Source organism: Mastigoproctus giganteus, chromosome 12 (genome assembly GCF_048544385.1).
Source record: "Mastigoproctus giganteus isolate SK-2022 chromosome 12, ASM4854438v1, whole genome shotgun sequence".
In the NCBI taxonomy this organism is placed as follows: Eukaryota; Metazoa; Arthropoda; class Arachnida; order Uropygi; family Thelyphonidae; genus Mastigoproctus; species Mastigoproctus giganteus.
Genome location: NC_143586.1, coordinates 13,712,643 through 13,739,071, shown reverse-complemented (window position 1 = coordinate 13,739,071; position 26,429 = coordinate 13,712,643). Strand labels below are relative to the sequence as shown.

General features: G+C 35.9%; 1 protein-coding gene across 2 annotated transcripts in view; it reads right to left on the bottom strand.

Moving 5' to 3' along the window:
• Window positions 1-3,029: 3,029 nt before the first annotated feature.
• LOC150076716 (luc7-like protein 3) overlaps window positions 3,030-26,429 on the bottom strand; it is a 192,071-nt gene continuing 168,671 nt past the window's right edge. For both annotated transcript variants that reach the window (XM_090386953.1, XM_090386956.1), the window contains exon 10: window positions 3,030-3,283. The gene's annotated coding sequence lies outside the window, so the exon portion shown is untranslated. The remainder of the gene's footprint in view (window positions 3,284-26,429) is intronic.

Sequence of the window (26,429 nt, the reverse complement as noted above, 5' to 3'; positions counted from 1 at the left end):
ATATCATACCATACCATGATGTGGTGTGGTCCACCTGAGTGGATCCAATCCAGTTAGGATTACTCTTTGGACCAGTAATCCTAACGGAACTCACTAATAAAACTAGTTAATTTCTTAACCAGTTAGGGTTACTGATTAAGTAATAAAAATTACTTAAACAGCAATCTAACTGTAACTAATTTTTAATGTTACAAAAAATTATCCTCATCCCTGAAAACAGGATTTTCTTGTTCCATGCCCATTGATAGAACTCTGTTTTGATTAGAGTCATTCTCAATTTAGTGTTTAAAGAATACTGCTACTGCTGATTTCTCTTCAGGATATGGTGAATATCAGATTTTAATATCCCAGTTTCCACTCCAGTTAGATATGCAATGCAGAAATTTGTTTGGGCTGAGTGAAGAGCTTCCAAGCACTGATGAGATTGTTGCTTCAACAGAAATGTTTTGTGAAGGTCTACTGAATGTTCCTATCAACACTAATGCCACATACTTGAATTTTGACATTTTGTATACACATAGGAAAGGGTAACTAGGGGCCATTCTGAGTGATGTGCATTGAAATGCATTTGAAACACCTTGCTAACTTATGACTTCTACAAGTGGAAGTAACAGAATTACTTCCACTTGTCTTTATTCAGTATCATCAGTTATAACTTCAACAAAAAGAAAAACCATAAACACACCTTATAACCTACGGTTACTTGTGTTAGTTATCACCCTATGGAATATCATCCTGTTACCAATACGACCAATGGCTTGGTTTATTGTGTCAATGACATAACAAACAAAACAAGTATTGCTGTAAGAGCCATTGATAGTATTCCATTCATTTAATTTCTGTAGAATTCCCTGGATAGTCTTTTGCAAACATATGATCCCCCAGAGGACACCTTGATAGGGTGAATATTAGAATTATTATTGGCTCCAAGAAATTATTCTTTCAGCAGGTGGGGGGGAATATCAGAAAATCTGATATTCTCCCCACCCATCCCAAAGTAAATTCAGCTGATTATTTCTTTCTGTCCATCTAGTTGATATATTACTAAAGTATTATATTTACAATACCAGAGTAATGATTTAACAATTGGTTTTTTTGCCATATTAGAAATGCTATTTGAAAAAACTAAATAATTTATACTTTTTCAAAACATTTCAAATTTTACAGAACATAAAATTTCTTTTTTTTTTTTTATTATCTAAAAATCCATTCTCTAATAGTCCTCTACAATATTAGCATACCATTGGGTAGTTGTAAACATTGTTTTATATAATATTTGACAATTAAGTTGACTGAGTCAATTTTAATTAAAATTGACTCAGGTGTCAAAAAAAGTTAATATTTTTTGAAGTAATCACCTTGAGCAGCTATAAATTTTGTGAGATCACTGTAGAGCTGTTGGGACTTAATTTTTAAATGTATTTGAACTGAACACCAGCAATCCCTTTGTCACTTTTCTTTTAATACTCTTGTCACTGTCAAATTGTTGTCTCTCACTATATATCTGATTTTGGAGATACAAGTGATCTGGGAGAGGGAAGACACATGAAAGGAATATGGGGGGGAAATCAACATTACAATCCACTTTTTGAAAAAAAACTCCTTGATAAAGAATGCAATCTAGAGTTTTGGTATGACAGATCTAGCTTTCATTTTCTTCAAACAGGCCTATTTGAATTCTTTTAACCAATTAATATCACTTTGAATTTAGCACACTTTGCCTCTATCTGTGGACTGTATTATAAACATAGCTAATCACTTATCATGATTAACAGGAAAAGGAGAAATCATCATCAATAGCATGGATGAGCTTCTTGCATGGTTAAGCCTGAGCAGCTTTTGTTCGGGAGCTAAATAGTGCAGCAAACCCAAACTGTCTGTCAGGATTATTTCTAATTTCTCGTTATTTCTCTCAATGTGAAGTCGTTCTTCCATCATTCAAAAAATCATTTGACAATCAGACAAAACCAATATGCGAACTTTGGTTTGTTATTGTTTTGGATGTCTGAAGCAGTCAAAATAGGCTTCCAGATCCTCATAGCCATTCCAAAGTCATGCAAATGTGAAAAATACATAAGCAAGATAGAGAATCATTACCATACCCTTGTTTTTACCAATTTTTAGGTTTCATTTGCACTTTTACCTAACTTGAAAAATAAATTTATTCAAATGAAAATGCCTTGAATTAATAGTCCTGACTGCATGTAGATGACAAATAACCCTGGAGAGCAAAGCACTTGTACAGACCAGTTTCTAAAACACCACACCAGTGCATAATGGTCTCATGTGCTGAAATAGATGCAATGGACTCAAATCTTGTTTGTATATTAGACAATGCTTATAACTTTTATATTGATTTCTAGATTTCTTTTGTTTCAAGCTGAAAGCTTTTTTTTTTTTTCCCAAGAGCTTACAGAAAGTATCAACCTGAAAACAATGTATACTTCACAACCATTCCACTTTTTGTGTGTCCAAACATTAAAATGTCTGGATGCACAAAAAGAAAAACTGTTTTCTACCAAAAGTTGCTGTAAATTTTTTTACAGCAACTCTTGAAACCATGCACATTATTATTAGACAGAAATGTAATATCAAATATATATATATATATAGCTGCATGGTTGCAGTCTATTATCCAAGTACAGAGAGATTTACATTTGTGGCAGTTATTATTATTATTATTATTTTTTTTTTGAGGAAAAAAAAATCAAACCAATATATAATAATGATTTTATTTAGAAAAATTACATTAACTTAAACCATATATGATGTAACTCTGGACAGAAATTAAGCAGCCAAGTATTTAGTGGCTGAACATAAATGTCTATTAAAAATGTGTTGTTAACAGGTATGCATATATAGAACTTAAAAAAATAATAAAGGCATAACGGTTTCATATTATAAAAAAACATGTTTTTTTATAGGTGTATCTTATTTTTTATGTATCCAAATTTTATATTAATTTTAGGAAATAAAAAAAAAACACAAACTAAAATTTAATAATTATATATATGCTGTAAAGGTAATATGGAGAATAACAAGTAATGCTTAAAAATAATGTGCAACATCAACTCATATGAAAATTCTGAAGAGGGTGGGAAGAGTGCGTGTGTTTCATGAAATATATCTAAAGATACTGTACAGTTAATCTATCCGTATTTCAGTATAGCAATTTACTGTGCAATACAGACTGCTCATTCAGATCACATAAAATTGTCACCTTGAAAATATTCTGCATTTCTGGAACATCTTGTGTTCAGCTCCATCTTCTTTTTATGCAGCACTGCAAACAAAGAAACTGTTTGCTAAGATGTAATTACCTGTTATATCACTATCTCTATAAAGATTCAGAAGCTATATTAATTTAATTTAAAATATAAAACCTATCAACTACAACTAAAATTATATTTTCTTTTCTCAAATACAAAAAATACCTATTACAAATTTTTATGGTTGACTTGCATCATTTTTATTTTCTCTCAACATAGGAAAGATTTTGCAAAAATGCAGAGAAATATTTTGTGATAGCCCAAATATAAACAAGAATGACATTATTTGTACAGCATACAATGAAATTTTAACTTTTAACCAGTTTTAAACATTTATTTTTTACTGTGCATAGTTTTGCACAGTTCTTATTTTTAACACAATCCAACTTTAAGTATGTAGACAAATTATTCATCAGTTTTTCTTTTTCAAGGAAAATTAGCATTATAACAACAAAGCATGTTGTTTACTATTTTATCTCTTAAAAACTACTAAATCATCCTTAGAAACTTTATGAAAATTGTCAATAGAAGTAAATTCCACAAAGCATGAACTACTCACTAATAAAATTGACTTACCTAAGTTCAGCAATGACGAGTCTACGTAAGCATTTTAAAGCATTAACCAGAACGAAACAAGCAAGTGTGCACAGGCACATGCACACACACAGGGTGTGACCTGAATTAAACTATGCTTACTCAAGCAAATGTGGAAAAGCAACAAATAATCATGGAATTTGGCAGTATGTGATATGTACACAACACTGTGGACCATGTGAAAGAAACTCATGAGGTTTCTTTCAGATGGTCCATGTTTATTTTATAAATAAATACATAAAAATAATAACAATACTTAAAATAATTTATTTTTTTTCACAGAGGTAATGAAACTGAACCCAACTCATGAATTGTGAACAAAAGTGGAATCATTAACATAGGAAATTATTAGTATTAAAATGGCAGAACAGTGCAGGGAAGCAAAGCTTCTGTGGCAGCCACTATCAAAAAAATAAAAATAAATAAATAACAATAAACAAATAAATATAAACATAAAATGCCAAATAAGTTTTATATTTTATGTATTTCTTCCAATATTTTCTAATCCCTAATTAATCTACAAGTTCCGACTCAAGGTTAGCTGGTTATATTCTAAGACTGATTACTCTTGACTAAAAGCAAGTTTTTTTTTTTCAAGTCTATAATAATCCTTCCTTAATTTGAACCTATGGCCCCCTGTTGGTGTGTGATCACATAAAGGGAAAATATGTTCGCTACTTAAGTTTTCTCAAATTCTCTAAGGCTAATACTGCAATCAAATTCAATGCAGATGTTACCTTTCTAAAGAAGGCAGCATCTAATGGCCATGGCCAGAAGAAATATAAAAGATATTAGATTTTTTTTTTTTTAGGAGCATTAGCAACTGAGGCCATATTGCTCCGGGATATGCGGTGGTCATTCCCTGACCTTTCTGCATCTTTCGTATTTAGTGGTGACGGGCTCGAACCCCCGGTCTAATCAAGAAGCATGTGGTACGCGCTACTGCTCCTTCCCACCTGGCTACAGAGGCGCCAACGATATTAGAACCTATAGTACTAAGTACCATGTATGGGTTAAAGTATGACAAGGACAGAAAATATCTGCTAATATCAGACTTGAATTTCTTTGATTGTATGTGAAGGAAGATTGTCCTAGAGAATAGAAATAGAAGAGATGGAAGAGGAAAAGTTAGTTCTGTGAGGTTTGGAGATGGACAGGGAATGAATATTCATTGCTGAATGTTGTACGAGTTCCGACTGGTTTAGAAGAGAGTGCAAGAATTAACAGATGCCAATTCATGAAAGTATAGAAAAGGCATGCAGCCAAAACTGAACAGTAATGAGATAGTGTGAAGAAACTTTGTAAGAGATGGGGCATTAATAAACTTGACAGCTTTTGAATAGAGGTCTAGGAGTCTGAGAAAGGTTTCAAGGAATTATCTTGAAAAAAATATTCCATTTAGAAAAAAATAAAAAAAAAAAACGCAATGCCAAGATTAAAAAAAAAAAAAACAGAAAAAAGTAATGCTAAGATTAAAAAAAAAAAAAAAATTTGATGTACAAGAAACATTTGTGATGTATTCATGCCAAGGAAGATTAAAAGTCATGACAATCCCCAATAGAGATATGTGATCTTGTCTGAAATCTGAATGTCACTGAAGATCAGCACATAAAACATTTGGTATGGATATTTGAGAAGTTGAAACTGCTTGTACAAGGCAAGGTTTCTCAAACCAGAAGGTAGAAGGAAGTGCGTGTGCTAACCCACTATACAAGATGATGGTCAGACTGCATTTGGAACACTATATTCCAAATTCTGGAGGACACACCTAAAAAAAATACATAGAACTTCTGTAGAGTGCTAAGAAGGGTTACCAGATTAGTGATGAGTGCAAATCAATACATATGAAGAATGGCTAAAAATGTAATGCTACAAAATTTCAAGTTTAGACAACTAAGCACGTCTGATTAAAATCAATAAGGAAGGTCTGTTCTCTTTCATAAGTGAGAAAAGAACTAGGAGATATAAACAAAATGTCAGGGAGAACAACAAAATATCACATCTCATGAAGTTTACCTAGGGCAGGGGTGGCACAACTGTTTAAGGGTGCATGCCAAAATTGGCTAAATTTTTTAAAAAATTGCCCTCACATACCCATTGGAATTTTTTTGTGGGCCCCTCTGAAGGCAATAATCAAGACGTTTATTTACACAATTTCGTTAGTACATCTCGCCATTCCAACTTCAAACAAATCACTGCACGAATCACTATTTACTGAATGGTGTGACATCACTAAATGCCTGGCAGAGAGAACGGGCATGCACAGGAAATGACTCAAGGTGGATTCCTGAAGTGATATTGTTTCGAAGTTTGAACATTATTTGGGAAGCTCTGAATTCTGAGTGCCCAAAAAATTTATATGCATGCCACTTTCAGCACATGTGCCATAGGTTCACTACCCCTGACTCGGGGGGGGGGGGGGACAGCAAGTTTGGATAAATTCAAAGCTGAATTGGATGTTACCTTGTGGAAATGGGAATAGTATGAAGATTTTTTTTTTTTTTTATTTTATTCTGATTACTTTATTTTTTGGTTAATGCAAAAAGTCTGCTTCTTTGCATTATTTGGTCTTATTAATAATAACCCAGAAGCTTGTTTGGAAGACCTTTATTGCTAAACATAATCAAAATATTGTCACCTTCAAAAGCAGAAATATGTCAAGCAAAAGTTTCACCAAAACTTTTCCACTGAATTCGTTCAAAGATAAACAACATAAGCCAATATGTCACTAGGAGATTCACATTGATGGAATCCACGCTGGCTAAGTGATCAGATGGAAGGTTGAGTGTAAGAAATGGTAATTTATAGAATTCTCCATTTCAGTAGAAAGAGAGTAGAAGTAAGCATGATGAAACAATAATTGGAAGGGAAATTACTAGCCCCACTTTTCAAGAAACTAGTCTGGATGTGAGAAAATTTCTATGCTGAAAGAAAAGAACCAGTAGAATAAGAAAGTGTAAAGAAAGGTGGCACAAAACAGGTGAATGCTAAAGAACCAACAGATTGTAACAGAAGTGGGCATATACATGGACAGAAGTTGCAACCAACAGCTTTAGCAAGAGAAGGCTCAGCTCGCACTTGGACAAGTAGCAAGATTTCTATTTTAATACGAACACCCCCAAACATGAAAGGCATTAGAACCTAGAGTACATAGTACTGTGCATGGGTTGAAGGTTGAGAAGATAGAAATTTGTTGACTTGAATTTATTAGATTGTAATTTTCAGGAAATACATGAAGAGTGGTTGTTCCAGAAAACAGACGCTGAAGGAATAAATGAGGAAGAAGAAAGTTGGTCTCTGAGTTTGAAGTTGGACAGTAAAAGGATGCCGACTACTTGTGGCACGTGTTCAAACTGGTTTGGAAGAGAGAGGGTGGAAATTATAGAAGCCAATTCAGAAGAACAGTGCCCATGGAAGTATCTACAGAAAAAGGCATGCAGCAGAAACAGAATTTCTATGAGACAGAGTGGAAAGAGATGGATCATTAATTAGCTTAACTGCTCTTCTGAATAGTCAAAGTCTGAGAGAGAATATGGGAACACTGCCCCAGATGTGGGGTATTCCCTGTCCTATACCATGGAATACCATTGTGGGAACAATATCCCATGGTAGGACAGATTTGAGATTTGTACAGAGCAAGTAGCTTTTAAAAGCAAAGTAATGCCAAGAGAAAAGAGAAAATTCCAGTTTTTTAGATGCAGAGGAAGCAATATTTGTGATATGCTTGTGGCAGGAGAGATTAGAAGTTGGGATAATCCCTAAAAGAGATATGTGATCTAGTCTAGAAATCTTTCACAAAAGATAAGCATAGGAGCAGAAGAATTCTTTTTATGATATGAGACAGGACCAAGTTTTAGAAAGACTAAAATTAACTAAGTTTTCTTTGTCACACTGAAGAATTACCTCAAGTTCAGAATTTAGAGAATTGATGGTGGAACCGCAAGAAGTTCCAGCTGTTTTTACTGAGCAAGGTTTCTCAAACTGGAAGGTAGAATGCATGTGCTCACATCAGCAAATGCTATGGACACTATTTCCAGTCAGTGAAACAGGATCATTAATATACAAAAGGAAAATAGTGGGAAAAAGAACAGAACCTTGGGGTGCACCAGTTTAAGGGAGCAGCTAAAATACAGAGAACCATCAACCATTACTCACAGAGAGCAGTCAGAGAGTAAAACTGGACAAATTGCAAAAAAAAAAAAAAAAACAGGCAGCATTCCATAAGATAGTAGCTTGTTAAGAATAGCTTTATACCAAACATCATAAAAAGCCTGAGAAATGCCAAGTAACTGCTTTAAGTTTCAGCAAACTTTTCCATTTCCATAGATGGGTAGTATAAGCATCTTGGCAATCATAGATTTCTCCACTACTTAACATTGGTAGAATAAGAAAGTATAAAAAGGTGACACAGAACAGGAGTAAGCTTAGGAGCACAAGTTTTGAGAACAAGTGGAGAAATGCCATTAGGACCTGGAACTTTCATGCCACCAAGAAACTGTTCAAAATTCTTCTGACATCCTTTTGACAGAAGACCACAGGGGGCATTGAGCGGAGTGTACTGGGAATGGTAGGAAGTGGTTTACCAAGATTGTCAATACAATAATTAGAAGAAAAGTAGGATGCAAGCAGGACATCTTTGGCGTAGCAACAGAACCATCAGGTTTTAACAGAAGTGGGAGTACAGGTGGGCAAAGTTTCAGCAAATAGCTTTGGTAAGAGTTCAGAATGCGACTACCATTTGGATACAAGAAGCAAGTTTTCTACTCATAGACTGTTCAAAATATAATCTCGACTGATTAATAACTGATTTACAATTGTTGCATGCTTTGCTGTAGACAGAAAATGAACCTTGAGATTTGGATGCAACAAGCCAATTGCAAAATGCAACATTCTTATCTTGAACAGTCTTATCTCACTTATTGGAAAACCAAAGTTTAGATAAAGGATGAGATTTTAAGGTGGAGTGTGAATTATACAATTTCATCCCTACAAAGATAATTTCACTGACATGACCTGTGCAAACATTTACATCAGATTTAAAACAGTAATCCAACCAAGGAAAAGAAGAATAGAAATCTTGCAAGTCATTCCATTTTGCATTCTTGAAATGTCAAAAAAAAAAAAAAACACACACACACACAAGGTTGAGAGTGACCATAAGAGTCCCCCACTGGAGAAGAGAACACCTGTGGTACCCAGAGGACTACTAACCTCAACCCTGGACATCGAAGGGTTGTTTGTGAGAAAAACTACTCAGGTATCTAGAGGTCTACCAACACTGACTGTGTACTTTGAACATCTCAAGAGTGTTGGGTGAATGGTGATGTTCATCTAGTATTCTGGCATATATATGAACAAATTTAGTAAGATCATTAGTAATTTCAAAAGCTTCAACATCTTGACTAGCTGGGTCTGTATAACTAAAACATTAATGCCAGTTGGACTTGTGAATGCTAAAACCACTAAGGAAAATTACCTTCCTGTTAGGCAAGTTTATCTGGAGAAAGTGAAGTTTTCAAAGAAAGGAAGTAAAAAAATTTGATTTGTAGAATTGGGAGAGCAATAGAGACAACATATGATGTTGATAGAATTTAAAAAGATTTTAAGCCAGAGAAAAACACACTCCAGCTTAAGATGACATGAAATACCAGATCAAACATATGCACAAAGACCACGCTTAAAGCAAGAGAAATTATAGAGCAAATAATTACTGCAACAAAGATGAGTGGCAATTGATGCAACCAATAATTGACATTTTGTCACAAAAAGTAAATGGTGTGGCAGATTGTAGGTAAGAGAAATGAACATTACTGAGATGAGAACTGAAGTCATATATTTGTGAAATGAAAGGTTTTTGGGAGATTTAGATTATTTAGCAGATAAGTTTGTTCTATTTATCAAAAACCCAGGATTATCTAGTAATCCCAGGTTAACAACTCTAGATTAATGTACCAACTTTTATTTTCCCCTACACTCATGGTAGGAGAATATGAAAAAGGCCTGGGGATAATTGTACAGCCAGACATGAAATTCTCTGAGCAATGCAAAAATGCTGCCAGCCCAGACCATGCAGTTTTGTCAATGATATACAGAAACTCTGCTAGCAGGAATAAGGAGGTGATTATCCCTTTGTATAAGACCTTGGTTAGGCCGCATCTCAAATATTATTATATGCAGGTCTGGAGGCCTCACTATAGGAAGGATGTAGATCTGCTGGAATGGGTACAGAGAAGGGCAAACAGATTGGGGAAGGGAATAAAGCATTGCTCTTAATAAGAAAGGCTTCAGTTCTGCAAACTGCAGTATCTGGAGACTAGGCACCTACGAAGTGAGATGATTGAGGTGTTAAAGGCTTTGAAGACAGCGAGCTCAATGCTGTTGGGATTCTTTCCCTTTCTCTGACTGTGCATGAAGAGGGGGCATAAATTCAAATTAAGGAAGGATTTTTAGAAATAAAGACAGAAGCAGGACAGATGTGCAGAAGTCTGCCTTCATTAAGCAGGTGGTTGAGCGTTGGCAAAAAACTTCCATCTGTTGTTGTGGAAATGGGTAGTATGAATAAATTCAAGGAAGAACTAGACAAATTCTTGGAAGGTTTGAATAGATAAAGCCTATAGTTTTTTTTTTGGCTGATGCTTTATAAGCTAACTGTCTTTAAGTAAAGTATTCTTTTTCATCAGAGGGATACGTATATAAATTAATGAAATTCTTTAATATCTTGTATATACAAAGGGTACTAGGAAAGTTTTGCAATACAGCTTTGTTTATTTAATTTTTTCAAAGTAATTTCCTCTATGTTCAATACACCTCTCCATCCTCCGAAACCAATCTTTAAACCAGTTCTGCCAAGTTTCACTAGGGAGTAAAGCGCACTCGTTGTCCCAAGCCCGTAGAAGGTCCTCATCACTGGAAAACTGCCTCCCTTTTAGCTTCATTTTCACATGCGGGAACAGTGCAAAGTCGCAGGGAGCAAGGTCTGGACTGTAGGGAGGGTGCTCGAGAAGTTTCAGTCCTGTCGTGGTCAAATATTCGGTGCAGGCTTTGGCGCGGTTAGCTGGAGCATTATCGTGATGGAGGTACCAGGTGTCCATTCTTGACTTTGGCCACAGGTTCTTCATAGATCCAATGACTTTAGGCAGGCATTGTTCAGTATACCACTTAGCAGTGACTGTCTTCTGCGTGTCCAAAACGACACGTTCCACAATTCCACTCGATTTGAAAAATACAGCTATCATTTTCTTCTTTACAGATCGGGATTTTCTGACAATTACGGGTGTGTCGTCATCATCAAAGACCCAAACTTTGTTTTGAGCCTTGGTCGGCAGATCGTAATAGTACAGCCAAGTCTCGTCACCTGTCACGATGTTGTTCACATACCGAGATTGTCCCTTATCAAACTTTTTTAACATCTCCCGGCACCAAGTCACATGTCGTGTCATCTGTTCTTCAGTCAGTTGATGCGGCACCCAGAGAGAACAAAGTTTCTTCACGTGCAAATGATCTTGCAGAATCGAATGAATTGCTGGTGCATTTAGGCCCAAAGTATCCTCTATCTGTTGGTAGGTCACTCGCCTGTTTTCGTCAAGCATTTTCCTCACAGCAGTAACATTTTCCTCCGTAACTGACGTTCGTGGCCTTCCCGGCCTCTCAGAATCCTCCAGAGTGAAATTTCCCCTTTGGAATTCTCTATACCACCTGAATATCGTTGTACGATGTGGACAATCATCATCTAGTGCAAGAGTCATTTCTTCTAAGCACTGGTCTATGGTTAAACCACGCACGAAATTATACCGCAAAACTGTCCTTATCTCATTTCGTGACCACGATGCCATCGCAAGCACTTTACACTCTCACTACTAATGAATAACTGAGCCCATCGACTTGGCGCGGCGGCTACTATGCACGTATGAACATGTCTCAACATGCAGCAACAAGCAGCTTCCTATGATTCATTGTTGCGTCATATTGCAAAACTTTCCTAGTACCCTTTGTATATCAAGAATATACCAAGCTCTTTAATATATCATGGTCTCCAACAGCACTTTTTACACATGTACAAACTACTTTGATTCCCTTCCAGTCACCAGTAGCCCAGCCGATCTGGATGCCTCTTAGAGAGTTGCTATAGTATATTCTCATTAATCCAATTATTCAAATATTGATGTATTTCAAAGTCACTGTGGTTTCCCAACCAAATGATATAGTTTTAGACAAATTTTAGTACAGATTATTTGAAACACTTCTACAAGGAAACTCCAAGTCCAAATTTTGTGGTGTGAATACTTAAGGATTTTTTAAAGATTCACAATTGTGGGCTTTAATTTACATTTAGATGGCCTACTTCCAACAATTCAAAAATTCAGCTTTAAATTCATCTTTTTATTAATATCATTATTATTAGTAGTAGTAAGAAATTATGCAAGGAAGCCAACTTATACAGCACCAGAAAAAAAAAAAAAAAAAAAAAACACACTACCCACCTCATCTATCCATCCTCTTTAACAATGTGTCTAATTCATCCTTGAATTTATTCATACCAGATAATTTGTTCCAAAAATCACCATCTAGACAGGAACACAGCTAAACTGCAGTCACAGCATGGATGGAATTAGCATTAATAGAGGCATACGATGCAAGAAAGCAAGCTCATGCAGCATCAGCCAAAAAAAACCCCTCTATTTTACCACTCCATTCGTTCCAAATACCTGTCCAGCTCAGCCTTAAATTTATTTAGACTATCAACTTCCACAAGAAAAAGATGGAAGTCTGTTCCACCAATCAACTACCTGCTGGCTAAACTCAAATTTCCGAACATCTATTCTACAACTGTCTCCTTAATTTGAATCTATGCCCCCTCAGGTTCTTAATCTGAGCAAGAGGAAGAATCCCATCAGCATTCAGCTTGCTCAACCCATTCAAGGCCTTTAGACACCTCAATCAGATCACCTCATAGGTGCTTACTCTCCAGGCACTGCAATTTACAGAACTTAAGCCTTTCTTGGTAAGAGCACCCCTTTGTTGCCCTCACCAACCTTGTTGTCCTCCTTCTTTGTACTCGTTCTAGCAACTCTACATCCTTCCTAAAATGAGGCCTCCAGACCTGTACACAGTACTCTAGGTGTGGCCTGACCTTTAAATCTCCACAACCCTCGACCTCCGCAGCAGCGTACTTATCAGCTGAAGACGTTGATTCTGGAAATGATGTTCGAGAGGTAAAACTTACTAACGTAATACCCGTCTCCTCTCTTTTTTTGTAATTTTATAAATTGCTCGCTTTTGTAATTTTTCCTGCACATGAGATAAAAAATTGAATAAATACAATAAATAATTCTATTTACATGTTTGTCGAACATTTTTTTGATTAAATCAATTCAGCGAGCACAGTTGCGAGTGCTGCACAAGCATGGGGGAAATTCTGACTTACGTACGTTCCGCGAATGCAACCTTTACGTAAGTCGGGGAGTTCTTGTACTTGGATTTCAGGAAAGCTTTTGATACTGTTGCACATGGCAGACTGCTGTACAAATTGGAGCAGTATGGCATTAAGGGCAAGTTGCTGCTAATGAACAGAGGTATGGTTGAGTGGGAGGGGGACAGAGAGTGGTAATCAACGGACTCTGCTCTTCGTAGACTAATGTTATCAGTGGAGTCCCCTAGGGTTTAGTGTTGGGCCCATTGTTGTTTTCATATTTACTAATGATGAGGGTATATCAGGCTTAATGTCCAAGTTTGCAGACTATTTGAAGGTTGGCAATGACAGTATGCTACTATAACAGGATCTAGAAAAGTTGGGTAGATGGGCTGAGGGTTTCAACTGAAGTTTAACATTAACAAATGCAAAGTACTGCAGATGGGTAGAAGTAACCCTAGAGTAACGTACCAACTTTGCAGTACTACACGGAATGTAGTGGAGAATGAATAAGATCTGGGAACAGTTAGTTAGTTATTTGGTTTTTAGGAGCATTAGCAACTAAGGCCATATTGCTCCGGGATATGTGGTGGTCATTCCCTGACCTTTCCGCCTCCTCCGTATTTGGTGGTGACGGGTTCAAACCCCGGTTTAATCAAAAAGCGTGTGCTACGCATTGCTGCTCCTTCCCACTTGGCTACAGAGGCATCTATTCTGGGAATACTTGTGCAGTCAGATAAGGAGTTTTCTGAGCAGTGCAGACAGGCTGCCAGAGTGTCTCAAGAGGTCTTGTCAATGATATACTGAAATTTTGCTAGAAAGGATAAGAAGGTGATTATCGCCTTGTATAAGGCAATGGTGAGGCCACTCCTTGAATACGGCTTACAGGTCTGGAGGCCTCATTTTAGGAAGGATGTAGAGCTGCTGGAATGAATACAGAGAAGGGCAAGGAAATTGGTGAGGGCAACAAAGGGTTGCTCTTACCAAGAAAGGCTTAAGTTCTTCAAATTGCAGCATCTGGAGTCTAGGCACCTGCGAGGTGTCCGACTGAGATGTATAATGTTTTGAATGGTTTGAGCAAGCTCAATGCTGATCAGATTCTTCCTCTTGCTCAGATTACACACTTGAGGAGGCATAAATTCAAACTGACGAAGGACAACTGCAGTTCTGACTGTGCAGAAATTTGCCTTTAGCTAGTGGTGGTTGATTGGAACAAACTTCCATATATTATTGTGGAAGTCGATAGCTTAAATAAATTTAAAGAATTGGATAAAACTTTTGGAGCAAATGAATAAGAAGTGTTTTTTTTGTTTTGTTTTTTTGCTGATGCTGTACAAGCTTGATTTCTTGCATTGTATGCCTCTACTAATGCTAATGGATCCAAGTGAGCTCAATGCCAATGGAATTTTTCCCTTACTCAGACTACACAAATAAATGGTCATAAATTCAAATTGACAAAGGATGGTTACAGGATAGATATCCAGAAATTTTCCTTTGTTGGAACACCAAAACACCAAATTAAGTTGGAACAACTTAATTTGGTGTTATAGACATGGGTAGTTTTTGTCCAGGAAGAACTTGGACAGGCAATATGGGAAGTTTTTTTTTTTTTTTGTTAATGCTTTATAAGCTTGCTTTCTTCTGCAGCCATCATTGCTTTTCAAGTATTTGCCTTGTGTGTTGTCCAAGAAAGAGTTATAATATCGTCATCTCCACTAAGTTTATTCAATCCATTTAAAATCTTAAACATTTCTATCAGGTCTTCTGGCAAATGTCTGGGTTCCAAATTACTGTAATTTGCAGAATGGAAGTCTTCTGTGGTAGGAGTATCCCTTTATGTTCTTGACTAATTTGGTTGCTATTCTCTGCACCCATCCATAAGAAATCAATTTACATAAATAATTCATATTCATATACAATATTAAGTATTCTTTTTCACAAAGAAATCATATTAGTTTCTTGGTCTTCTCTAAAATGCTTACTTCTGTATGTTTACTTCTTTGTCTTCTCTATGTTTACTTCTGTAAACATTTTAGACGAGAGACAGATTTTGTTTTATACTTAAACATGTTTTGAGTAAAAACAAAACCTAGTGAACTATTATGTCATTTCCTGTACCCCCATTCAATACATTTTAAGACAATAAATTGATGTTTCACAACATTCATTTGGGCAATTCCATCTTGTAGTAAGATGATAATTTTACTAGTGGTCTAGAATTTGAAACCATTTTCATTTTTTCATAATTAAATCTGTAACCTCTTCCCATTCAGTTTATCAGTTCTTTCCTTTCCTGAACTTCACTGAATTAGCTTTTATGAAGGCTGTTCAATAAACAATGATCATAATTTTTCACGAACCATATTTAAATACAGTAAACCCTCGATTTAACGGACCAGACAAAACAAATAATAATACAGTAATATACGTATTAATCTCAACCATATTTTTTTTAGGTTATACAAAACTTCAGCGTTATTATTAATTAAAAATTAATTTGGCAAGTCTATTATTATTAATTAAAAATTAATAATAATTACCAATTTCCATTATTGTTTTGATAATTACCTACTTTTATTTTTATAATCAAATTCAGGAAATTGTTTTTTATGCTTTCTGAAAAAGTATTCAAATAGCTGTTTTCCCAGATTACAGATAAGAGCAGGCGGTGACTTGTGAGCTGAACGTGGCTCAGGACACTAAACTGCAGGTCTACCGACTTGCTTTGTTTTGGTCTCAGTCTGCCTCAAGCTATCGTATTGTCAGGTTGTATACAGACTGTTTCTGTGGTTTCTGAATTGTGACTTTATTTATTAAAAAATTTTGCAATCCTTACAATTTAAAATGACATCAGTTTCTGTGCCACATTTAAGTGAACTTAATTGAGAAATTAGAACAAGTCATCTCAGTAGCATGTGTCTATGAATTTTACGGCGTAAAAAAAAAAAAAAAAACTGTTTCTGATATCCGTAAATCAAAGGCCAAATTGCAACATTTTTCCTTAAAATACAGTGTTGATAGCTTTAATGTTGTTCTACATAGTGGAATAGAAAACACATGAAAGTTGCACAAGATAAAAGCTTATGTTACATATTCTTTATTATAATTTAAAAGCTTTTTTTTTTACATTAAGAACAATAAAAAATGCCTCCCCCCCAGGTTATATTCGATTTAACGGACATCCCTTCTCCCCTATTAGTCTGTTAAATTGAGGGTTTATTGTACTTTATGTATTGTATACTTTATGTATTGGCAGTATGCCAATACATAAAGGCAGTCCTATGAGCAAAGTTGTTAACTACAGACCAGTTAGTCTGACTTCAATGTTAGGAAAAATCTTAGAGGCAACGATTAAGATGCAATCCAGGGACATTTAGAGAGAGATGGCATTCAGGACAAACAACATGGCTTTGTTAAGGGAAAACCATGTTTAACTAACAATAATCTATTTTAACAGAGTTAGCTGGATTTAGGAACAATTTCAACATAGTTTATTTGCATTTTAGCAAAGCATTTGACTCTGTTCCTCATGAGAGGTTACTGTATAAGCCTGAACAGGTTGATGTTACTAGTAAGATTCTAAGATGGCCTGCAGGCAGAGAGGGTTGTGATTAATGGATATTCTTCAGATTGGTGAGTTTGTAAGCAACTGAGAAAGTTTTAATCTTTAAAAATTAAACTAAAAATAAAATTAAAATAAACCAAATTATATTAAAATTATATGAAATTATAGATTTTCATTATGATTTTCACTGTCTTTATAGACATAATTGTTACAGGTTCATTTAACACAAGAAGTGCCTTGTTACTTCTTTAACTTAAGATCAAGAATCACATTAAAACTATTGTTCCACTGGTGAAATAGCTGAGTGAGTTCCATGCAGCAATGTTTTTTTAGTCTGTATGCATGAACAGGGATCAACAACACGTGTTAGTGATGTGATCCCTACTCATGCAGAAAATGCCTGGAAATTCCACGATTCATTATTTGCAAATATTTAATTTAATTATACATTTTAATTTACATAAGTATTTACTGATATTATTTTAGGAGCAGAGCCATTTTCTAATGGTACTTGTCTTTGTAGCATGGAATTATTGTATTTTTTTGACTAATTAGCCAAAACATTTGTAAAAATCATCTATGGTAACCTTCTATTTCTTATTTTCTCCAGTTTTCGGAATTTGAAATAATTCTTTAGATGCAATTTTTTGCATAATCATTCAGATTAAATAGACTGATGTTGCTATGGAGATTACTGTAGAAAGGCTTGATTTTTTCATATAGGATTTCACATTGCTTTTTTGTTCTTGAAATGCTATATATTTAATATCACTTCTGAAGAAATCTGTGATCTAGATCAATTTTACTCACTTGTATTAAGCATGAACTGAAATGATCTTTTTATCCAGAAATAGCTATACAAAATATACCTTATTCTAGAATGTCAGAAATCAATATCTTGATTACCAGTAATACAAAAGTAACTAGCTGAATGAATCAGTCACTTTCACATTAGTTCCTATAAGTGAAGTAAATAGGTTAAACTAACTTAACTATTATGTTCCCATTCATAGAATGAACTATCCTATTCACTTACAGCAGTAAAACAAACTCACTGATTCAGAACTGGTTTCTCCACATTATTCAACTTTCATTAATGCACATTTGCTTCCTTCAAACCTGAAGTGCAAAACATTGGAATGTCTGAAAAACTTGGACTAATTAGCTTTAAAATCGAGAGAAGCAAAGTATTTCACTGTATTCTAACATACAGGGTTGTTAAAATTAAAGTATCCCTATGTGGAGGGCTCTGGAGCAAGTTCTAAGGCTTGTACTGAAGAGAAATTTGGACAACAGGTACAATAAAGAATGCACTTGCCATTTTTTGAAAAAAAAAAAAAAAAAGTTAGTTACAAAATTTGTCATTATGTGGCGCTATAGAAATACAAAAATCACTTGAACAGCGCAACAATTGTTCAACGTATCTTCCATTTTGGTCAATAAAGTTTCCATTCAAAGAAGAACATTTTCTACAGCAGAATGTAACATGTCAACTGGAATAGCCAGCATATGATGTCTAATGCTGTCCTTCAGATCTGCTAGAGTTTAACATCCTTCCCGATACACCTGGTTCTTCAAAAAAACCCCACAACCAAAAGTTGCATTTGGTGAGATCCGGTGATTGGGGTGGCCAAGATGTCTGGAAACAATGGCTGATGACCCATTCATCTGTAAAGTGTTGCCTTAGCAATCTTCGGACACAACGGTGGATGTGGGGTGGTGCACCATCTTGGTATCCTGAAGGCACCCATGTTGTTGCAGCTGTGGTATTGCGAAATTTGCCAACATTTCATAATATCGCTGTCCAGTGACGGAACAGGTGTGGGGGTCCAGTCAGTGTTACATGTTCAAAAAAATATGGCCGTAAATCCATACCACACACTGTCACTTTTGGAGAATGCAATGGGACCTCTTGGATAACCCAAGGGTTTTCTGTTGCCCAAATGCGACAGTTGTGCGTATTCACTTGTCCATTTAAGCCAGGGGTGGGCAACTTTTTTCCTCAGCGCGCCGAATGAAATTTTCGCATCATGTGCGGGCCGGAATAGATTGAACGATTTAATAAAAAAAAATCAGAACCTAAAAAATGTTATATTACTTGAATTACCAAATTATTAATGTATTTTTAAAAAAAATATCTGAATGTCCAATTATCATTGAAAATGCGGCATTCGGCATCAATTTTTCTTTTTTTTTTTTAATTGGCTCATTTTATGGGCTATAAATTATATTAAATTAAAAATTGTAATAATTAGAAAAGGCATAAAACATAAAATATCTCGCACCAATATTATTTTTTTCAATAAGAAGTCAAACCCAAAGGAACTTCGTTCGATCGATGCTACAATAATAATTAGGAAATAACTCTTTGACGCTGCGTAGAATCACTTGGTTACTGTTGTACTGGCCGCGATTCCCGATTGAACCGAATTAAGCCGAACGTTTACGGCGAGTGTAGTCAGGTATGGATTTTCCATATTTATGCATTTACCGAGGGGGCCGGATTCAACATCATCGTGGGCCGGATGTGGCCCGCGGGCCGGCTGTTGCCCACCCCTGATTTAAGCAGAAGTGGGCTTCATCACTTCAAAGGATGTTCCATGGCCAAGTGATCCACTGTCATTCGTGCCAGAAACTGAAGTGCATATGTGAAACGAATATCTGCATCACCATGCTTTAGCATGTGCATCTTGTAAGGATAGAACCACAACACCTGATGCATTACTAGCCTTAATATGGCATGTCCACTTCATGAGAAACAGCTGGCCCACTTGTGCTACCACGCGGAGATTGACTTGATAAATCAATGACAGCCATAGCCACATCAACACAAGGAGTCCACTCGTTTTCGACCTCTACCTGGATGAACACCAAGATGTCCTGTCGCTTCAAATTTTGCAATAATTTTGCAGACAGCACAAACAGTCACAGGTCCAAGGCTTATGCGCTTCTGATGCTGGAATTCTCTAATAGCCACAGCTGAATTATTGCTGTTCTGATAGTACAGCTTCACTAATAGTGCCTTTTCCTGCAACGTTGTTGGCATTGCTGCTGTAGTGCAGGCAAACATCTACTGTATGATTTTGAAGAGACTGCTTTGCTTTTATACAGTACAGTAGAGCTGAGTAGTGGCACTGTGGCAATAACTTACGATTATGCAAATAACGTAAGTTATTTTCATAATCATAACTAAGATAGTTACGTACCACACAGTGACAAATGCTGACCAGGCTAGCCAGGTGGGTAAAGTGCCTGCCAGGGCAACCCAAAGGTCGTGGGTTCAAATCCTGCCTCGGGCTTGGATCAGAGTAAAATGCAAAAACTTTGGGAGGTGTTTTATGGCCACAGAAGCCGATGCGTCAACTAACAAAAAAAAAAAACAAAAAAAAACGGTGACAAATTTTGTAACTAATTTTTTTCCCCAATAAAGGCGAAAGTATTCTTTATTGTACCTGTTGTCCAAATTTCTCTTCAGTACGAGCCTTAGAACTCGCTCCAGAGCCCTCTACATAGGGATACTTTAATTTTAACAACCCTGTATTAACAGTATTCACCACATAGTGCAAGGAAGCCATGCTTTTGCTACACTGTCCAAAAAAAAAAAAAATATACCCACCAAGCAGATAAGAAAATAGAAATTATATGCTTCCATCCACATACAGATAACTATCCAGTTGACTTTTGAATTTATTCAGCCTGTCAGCCTCAACTACCTGTGAGGGCAACTTGTTCCAGCAATCAATGACTTGCTGGCTAAAAAAAAAAAAACTTCCTACAATCTAATCTAAACCTCAACACCTGTAATTTGAATTTATGTTCCCCTATTTCTGGAATTCTTTATAACAGTGAAAATTCTACCTTCATCCATTTTACTAATCCTCTCAGAGACTTGCAAAACCCCAATCAGGTCACCTCTATGGTGCCTGGTGGCCAAGCTCTGTAGCCCACATAATCACCATTATTCCTCATACGGCCATCCCACTGTTGCTAGTCTTTGAACCCTTTAAAGGAACTCAATGCTTGAACACAGTATTTCAAATGTGTTCTTACAATTGCTTATACAGTGGGATTATGACCTATTATCTCTACAGGATAGCATTTAATAAATCATCGATAAGACACCTGGGCTTTCCTGGATGCCTGTTTACACTGTTCAGGAAACTTCATATCTGCCCATTGCAACTCCCAGCTCTTTTTTCTCTCTGCCAACCTTTGTCATCTGCAAATTTTGACATGCCTTCTATTCCTTCATTGATGTCATTTATGAAAATGAGAAACAACAGTGGTCCAAGAACCAATCTTTGAGGGACCCCACTCCTGACATTACACTAATCTGGAGAATATCCATTATTAATCACAACCCTCTGCTTTCTTCACTGCAGCCACCCAGCAATCCATCTTACCAGTAATCCCAACCACCTGTTCAAGCTTATACAATAACCTTTCATGAGGGACCAGGTTCAATGTTTTGCTAAAATTCAAATACTATCAAAATTGTTCCCTAGAGCCAGCTCATAAGTAACTGTGTCAAAATAGCCTAATAAGTTAGTTAAACATGATTTTCCCTTAACAAAACCATGTTGTGTGTCCTTCAGAATTCCATATCTATCTAAATGTTCATGGATATCACTCTTATTCATTTCCTGTAAGATTTTTCCTACCATTGAAGTCAGACTAACTGGTCCGTAGGTACAAACTTCACTCTTAGAACTGCCTTTATGTATTGGCACTTCTCCAATTCAAAGGAATCTTTCCTAAGTTCTAAAGATGCCGTCATAATTAACTTCAATGGTTCAATACACTCCTTGGCACTCTCCCTCAAAACTACCGGGTATATGCAATAAACTCTGCAAGCCTTACTTGTCTTTATGCTCAAAAGGTTTTCTAATAAACAGTCATCAGTAATTACAAAATCTCTAATTTAATATGACTCGGTCTCACTTGCACAGCCTCTTCTCATCATGAAGGGTCTTTCATCAGTAAAGGCTAATGCAAAGTACCTATTCAATTCAACCGCAACATCGGAATTTCCCAGATCCGGTGCATAAAGGTCTGATCCGATTGGCTTTCTTTTTTTTTTTTTTTTTTTTATGTGAACCCCAAACACGAGAGGTATTAGAACCTATTATCTCTCTCTCTCTCTAACCTATAGTACTTAGTACCATGCTTGGGTTGGAGGTTGAGAAGACGAAAGAAGATATTTGTTGACATGGACTTGAACTTCTGTAGATTGTAATTTTCAGGAATACGTGTGAAGGAAGGGTGTTCCAGAAAATGGCAGTTGAATGAATAAATGAGGAAGATGAAAAGTTGGTTCTGTGGGTTTGAAGTTGGACAGTAAATGGATGTTGGCTGGTGGCGGCACATGTTCGGACTGTTTTGAAAGAGAGAATTATAGAAGCCAATTCAGAAGAACAGTGCCCATGGAAGTATCTGTAGAAGAGGCATGCAGCAGAAACAGTACATCTATGAGAAAGCGAGTGGAGAGACTCTGTTAGAGATGAATCATTAATTAACCTAACTGCCCTCTTCGGAATGGAATCAAGAAGCCTGAGAGAGATTTTGGGGGCACCAACCCCAGATGTGGGAACAATATTCCATTGCAGGGCGGATTTGCGATTTATACAGTGAGCAGCTGTTTGGAAGAAAAGTAACGCCGAGAGCAAAAGAGAAAACCAAGTTTTTTAGATGCAGAGGAAGCAATATTTGTAATGTGCTTGTGCCGAGAGATCAGAAGTCAGGGTAATCCCCAAAAGAAGAAAAAAAAATCATTTTGCCTAGAAATCGGAGTGTCACTGAAGATAAGCATAGGAGCAGAAGAATCCTTTTTGCGAGATATAAGACAAGACTGAGTTTTAGAAGGGTTGAAATCAACTAAGTTGTCTTTGCCCCACTAGAGAATTACCTGAAGATCGCCATTTAAGGAATTGGTAGCAGATTTTCGAGAAGTTGAAGCTGATTGAGCAGGACAAGGTTTCTCAAAATGGAAAGTAGAATGCAATGTGCTATCATCGGCAAAACTATGGATAGGATTTCCAGTCAATGGAAGAAGGTCATTAATATACAAGATTAAAAGAGTGGGAGAAAGAACTGAACCTTGGGGGACACCGGCATTAGTGGAGAAGTTAGAAGACAGAGTCGTCTACCATCACCCTCAGTGAGTGATCAGAGAGAAAACTGGATAACCAATTACTAAAAACAGTTGGCAAACCATAAAATGGAAGCTTGTTTAGAAGACCTTTATGTCAAACACGATCAAAAGCCTTTGAGATGTCAAGAGCAACTACTTGTGTTTCACCGAACCTTTCCATTGAATTAGTCCATAAATGGGTAACATAAGCCAGAATATCACCAGTGGATCGACACTGACGGAATCCATACTGACGATCGTTGATCAGACGGAAGATCTTTGTTGTATTCACATACATAAAAAATTCCTTGTCCCCGATCTTTGCTCTCTTGGCCAATGCTTTCTTATATGCAGCCTTGGCCTCCCTATCCTTATTTGGGGTGCTATTACAAATAAACTTCTAAGTTTGTTAGTTTGGAATTTGAAAAAATTTATAATAAATACAGAATATCCATATGCCTCAGGCTATTTATCTACCCCCCCCCCCTTTTTTTTTTTGGTGGCAACTGAGGCAGAGCTAAAAATTTAAATGGCCTATTCAGCTATAACAGTGTAAGCCACTATAATTAAAAATGGGGTAGAAGAATAGCCTAAGCTATGACTATTCCATATTTAATGTAAATTCTTCCAAATTAAAAAGAATATCAAAATGTAATGTTGTTACTTAAAAAGAAAATAGTAACCAAAAATACTTGTACACATGAGATGCTTTCAAACCTTTTCCTCAAAGGTAAAGGCTCTATCACAAGGGTCATCCAACCGATGGACCATAAACTCTATCCAGTACACCACTGATTTTCCATGGACTGTGAGTGACATGAACTATGTCAGTAATTTGCAAAGTAATTATATTAATTTTGCATTTTTTGTAAGTTACCTTAATTCACTGTCTTATATTCAAAAAACTGATCATACATTATGCTGGATGCTTTCTTTGAATTGCTGAAGTCATAAAACTTCTGAAACAATTTCATTTTATAATAGAATTCAATATTAAATTAATAACTATTAGAGTGCACAGAGTAACCCTTACCCCATGAAGGGCTGGCTATACATCGATTAGCAGTGTCTAACAAGCATGATATAGCAAATGGTGTACAGGGGAAGGCAGAGAAATGGACAATTTTTAAAACTCTGTAATTAAATAAAGAATCTTATGTGCCAAATTACATATATGCCATTTATTTTGTGAAGATGATATCCTTGAGGCGACCTCTGCCTCTGTTTCCCATGACGTATTGTAACCAAGGAATGCTGGAAATTTCTTCTGAAAATTTTTTCAGCTTTTCAATATTGTGTGGGTGACAAGAGTATACTTTGCTTTTTAAGTGACCCCAACAAAAAGTCTTGCTGAAACTAACTGGCCTCATTAACTTTAGGAAACCTAGTAGCTAGTTCATCAGTCAAAAAAAAAAGTAGCAATCATAGTAGCAGCCTAATGTCATAGTTGTTATTCTTCCACTATAGTCTTCAAAAAATATGGGCTGATAATGCTGTCAGATGAAATTGAATTACATTCACTGTGCAATGATTGCTGGTGGAATGACAAAGGTTTTCTTCTGACCAATAATGAAATTTTTGTTTCTTCACAAAACTGTTTAGATGATAGTGAGCATCAGACATTCACAGATTGTCTATAAAGTCTTCATCATGAGCCATCTGAGTTGCCATTTCTTGACAAAAATTTATTGGCAAGGAGATCACAAGGTTTTAATTCTTGTAGTACCTGTACCTTGTAAAGATGGAAAGTTCTGATGCAATTTCATCATATCTTCAAATAGGCCTACAAGGCTGGGACAATTCATATTGAGCAATTAGACTTCACATCAGCAAGTATTTAAGTAAATAAATTTCAATACTGCAACTAAAACACTTTATTTACAATAAAATAAAATAACCAGTATATAGAATAAAAATAAAAATGGAAATATAAGCTAAAACTGATGTGTTTAATTTACAATAAAATAATGATAAAAGCAATAAAAACAAAATAATATAATAAAATACCGCACGAAATCACTGTAGCTTTCGGAGACAGCGGTCTCCTTTCTCAACAGCATATTTCTGCTATGTGGCACATTCTTAAATAGCAGATCCACAGCAATCGTCACATGGTTCCTCAGGAATATGGTTGGAATTTCCCATTTGTGCACCGGAAATGGCTCGGGAGTGCGCTAGCTGAAACCATTCATCTCGTCCAAGAACAATGGTTTCAAAGAGGGGGGATGTAAGCGTACACCCATCTCTATTAATGGTATTGCTAGCTGCCCCAATACGTAAACTCTCAAGCCATTTATGGTCCCAGAACCGAACCCCCTGTGCATGATCCGTGATGACAGAATCCTCTGGGGAATCGCTTTTATCATTATATTTTATTTTTCATTTCATATTTTATTGTAAATTAAATACATCAGTTTTAGCTTATATTTCCATTTTTATTCTATATACTTTTAATTTTATTTTATTGTAAATAAAGTGTTTTAGTTGCAGTACTGAAATTTATTTACTTAAATACCGGCTAGTGTGAAGTCTAATTGCTCAATAATTTCATCGTACACTCCTATTGGACAAGTTCAACAACAGTGTATACTGACATGCAAAATACTTTGACTTATATATGCAAAGAGTCTTTACAGCTGCAATGCTTTTTTGTGTTAGGCTGCTTCTTATTCCACCTGGAGGCATTTTTTGAGAGCAGAACCAGTTTCTACAAATTACCTACCCATGTTTAAATAACATGAGCAGATGGTAACAGGATCTTGATGCTTAAGCTAAAAAGTGAATGAGAAATAAAATTAATGGGCCTCACTGTCAGTTTTGTAAGACACTTTGATGGCAAATGCACATTATGCATCAGGTGACAATGATTTCCACCACCATTAGTATCCAGAAAACCATTTTTGAAAGCCAGCCCATTTCCCCTGCCCCCATGCTGTATATAGATTTGGAATGATTCTAAGCAACTCACACCAGTTTAACAGTCTGCCAATAGACATGGTTCACTGAAATTTTCTGTGAACACATGACACTTTTTAATTAAGTAAATTCCTATGAACTACAATAAGTTTTGATTTTTCTCAAATATCTTAATGTATATATTTGCAATAATTATAAATATCTTTAAGCATTCTGTAATAATTAATAAAAAGAAATATATGTTATTACAGTATTCGTTTGATATTTTCTTAATTTTATGCCAAAAAGAAATCCAGACAGTTATTTTTCCAACACACCACAGATAAAAACCAACAGCGAAACCCCACTCTACCAAATACTGTTTTTGTATATGGCATTTTAATAGGATTTATGTAATATTTCTGCATCATGTCCTTTCATTGTATACTATTCTTTGATGTAAAGCAGCAAAATTTACATCAGGAAATTCCAAGGTTACAAAGCATGTTGAGAGAAGACATACCAAATTAGTTTTGTGAGTTTTTGATGTGTAAGATAGGGATTATA